Genomic DNA, 3,551 nt, shown 5'->3' on the forward strand with positions numbered 1-3,551 from the left:
TCGCCGCCTACTTCAAGCGGGAGCCTGCAGACCCTTAAGCTGGGGATTGTATCTTTTGCATTATGCAACAAACATTGTATTAGTTGAAAATTTTGAAATAGAAGAAACTTCAACTTAGCTGTTTGTCTATTGTTGATTCGCGGTATGCAGCACCCCGGCGCCCTGGCCCCCTGGCGGATAGGTTCAGTTGTTTGGACCTGTCTGCCACGTGAGCCGTAGAAGATACTCCGGATCTCCTTGGGCATAGGTGCTGCATAGTTTGTAAGACGAGCAAGCGCCTTGTTCCCTGTGTAGTATACGGAACTACAGAGAGAAGAATCAAATTCGCTTACACAGTAGCAATGATACTGCAACTTAGCTATTTGACGCATGCAGAATCCATTCATGATGTCTGGGACAAAGCGGATGCCCCCGGGCCCCCTGGGAGATAGACTCAATTGTTTTGAGTCTGTCTACCATCGAGGTTGGATCTTGATCTGCATGGAGGCTTTGAAGCGGATGCTAGGACCCCCTGGTAGGTAGGCTCAATGGTTTGAGGCTGGCTACCACCAGTCAGGGTTTAATCTGTGCACCATTTCAAATTTACAGCTTAGTAGCAGGCCCGCGGGTCTCATCCTTGACCAGTCCCAGGCTGGTACCAGGTCCGGGCTCTAGATGCGCAGGTTTAGGTAGCTCTGTGCTTGTTACAGAGTGGTGGAGTGCGTAGGCTTAGGGTCGGAACCAGGCTAAGGCACTACGCAGGGCTCCGGACCACTCCAGGAAACAGCACGATCTTTCCGGACCTGGCTTCATCGTCCCAGACCCTTCGCAGCAGTGGGTGAGGTCACTTTGTTGTACTCGATCCTTTGAGATATAGAGCTGGACATGCCGTGTTGGACTTAGGAAGCCAACTCTTGAGCTGGAACGAGGTCCGGGCCCCCAATTACCCGGCTCCAGGTACTAGAGTACTCGTTACAGGGTGGTGGAGTGTGTAGGCTTTTGGGTACGGAACCAGCTAAGTGGCTACACTGGGCTCCGAACCACCCCAGGAAACAAGTACCCGCTCCCCAGAGTAGGTCCCTAGGGGTCTGGACCCCCCTCCAGCAGCAAGAGGGTCCGGATCTGCACGGCAGTCCAGCAGCTCAATGCAGATCTTAGTTGTAGCAACAAGAGTAGAGGTCCCCGCAGGGGTTAGAAAAGCGAAATCTTCGAGAATCGAAATGCGTAATTTAACTTTGACACAAAGACAGAACTAGGAGAAAATCTTTCCTTTGCAATCTTGATGTACATGGCTTGCGCGATGGATGCCAGAGGCCGGGTTTACGAGGTCGGACCTCTACCGCTCTGAGCCGCGCGTTAGCCGATGGTGCGATGGATGCCAGAGGTCGGGTTTACGAGGGTGGCCCCCAACCGCTTTGGGCCGCACGCTAAATCTATCTTATTACAAAGGAAAAGTTTATTTCCCTGCTCTGCCTAGGTGTAAAACTTACGCAGATGCTCTATGTTCCATGGGTTGGGCAGCGGCACTCCATCCTCTGTGGCGAGGCGAACGCATCCGGGCCGGCATACCTCTGTAACCCTGAAGGGCCCCTCCCAGCTGGGGGAAAGTTTGTGGAGCCCTGCTCGGCTCAGGATCCATCTGAGGACGAGGTCGCCAGCCCGGAGCTCCCTGCTGTGCACGAACCGTTGATGATAGCACCGGAGCGCCTGGTTGTAGCGTGCATTTCGGATTGCCGCTCGCCACCTTCGCTCGTCAACGAAGTCCACGTCGTCGCACCGCAGCTGCTCCTGCATGGATTCGTCAAAGGCCTGGACCCGTGGTGAGCCCAGGTGAATTTCTGGGGGAAGGCATGCTTCAGCCCCGTAGACCAGGAAGAACGGAGTCTCCCCGGTGGCTCGGCTGGGTGTAGTCCAGTTGCCCCATAGTACGCACGGAAGCTCGTCAACCCATTTGGCTCCATGCTTCTTCAAGCAGTTGTAGGTGCGGGTCTTGAGTCCCCTGAGGATTTCTGCATTCGCTCTCTCAACCTGTCCATTGCTGCGGGGATGTGCCACGGACGCAAAGCATAGCTGGATGCCGATGTCCTCACAGTACTCTTGGAAGAGTCTGCTTTTGAATTGGGTCCCGTTGTCCGCGATGATGCGGTTTGGGACGCCAAACCTGCACACAATGGACCTGAGGAATGCGACTGCTGATTTCTTAGTGATATTCACCACAGGGGTAACTTCCGGCCACTTGGTGAACTTGTCGATGGCGACATAGAGGAACCGGTACCCGCCAACAGCCCGGGGGAATGCCCCTAGGATATCCACACCCCACACAGCGAATGGCCATGAGGGCGGAATCATCTGCAGAGCTTGAGCCGGGGTGTGTATTTGCTTTGCATGGAATTGGCATGCTTTGCAGGACCTTACCAGCTCATCCGCATCCTGGAGTGCTGTTGGCCAGTAGAAACCATGCCGAAAAGCCTTGCCAACAAGCGTGCGAGAGGAGGAATGACTTCCGCACTCACCTCCATGGATCTCCACGAGCAATTCGCGGCCCTCTCCCTGGGAAATGCACCGCATGAGGACACCGCTGCCGCCGCAGCCGGCGCCGCCGCTGGCGCTGCTGCTGCAACGACTGGTCCGCCAGAATGCGGCTCCCCGCGACCCCGGTTCTTGTTCTTCTTCTTCTTGCCACCGCCCTGAGCGGTAGCACTGGAGCCACCAGCCTTGGTGTCTCTGTCTTGGGGGGCTGAGTGCCATGCACGGCCCTCAGCGGCCCTGGCACACTTGTCTGCCAGGGAGAAAAGCGTAGTGACGCTCTCCACCTCGTGCGTCGCCAGCTTCTCGAGCATCTTCTCATCACGTACCCCCTGGCGGAAAGCAGTGATAATAGATGCGTCTGAGATACGAGGAATGGTACCCCGTACCTTGGTGAAGCGCGAGATGAAGGCCCAGAGCGTTTCCCCAGGTTTTTGCCTCACGGCGTGAAGGTGTGCCTCCACACCATGTTGCTGGTATGCACTGGCGAAGTTCGCTGTGAACCTCGCACAGAGCTCTTCCCAGGACTGGATCGTCCCAGGTGTGAGGTTCATGAGCCAGGTCCGGGCTGGCCCAGACAAGGCTACATGAAAGTAGCTTGCCATGACGGCGCCGTTACCACCAGCCGCTGTGATGGCGGTAACATACACCTACAGGAATTCCGACGGGTTAGTAGTACCGTCGTACTTTTCCGGCAGGTGTGGGCGGAAATTGGGTGGCCACGCCACGACGCGGAGGTGCTCCGCAAGTGCAGCACAGCCCACCCCAGCCACCGGTGCGCCTGACTGTATCCGGGCGTTCACCTGAGGCCTGGGTGCCATCGCGTCCAGATCAACATTGAGGTTGCGTCCCTCAATGTTGAGATGGCGCTCTCGCGCCCTCTCGACGGAGATGCGGGCATCCTCTCCCGCGCGCCGGCGGTTGAGCTCTGCCTGCAGGTCTTCTGTTCGTGCACCCCTCATGGTAGGGGAGTGCACGGACGCCGATGCACCGCCCTGACGCTGGTGGTAAGGTACCACTACGTTGCCAGGCGGAGGTCGTTGCCC

This window comes from Panicum virgatum, chromosome 8K, assembly GCF_016808335.1.
Source record: "Panicum virgatum strain AP13 chromosome 8K, P.virgatum_v5, whole genome shotgun sequence".
Classification (NCBI taxonomy): Eukaryota; Viridiplantae; Streptophyta; class Magnoliopsida; order Poales; family Poaceae; genus Panicum; species Panicum virgatum.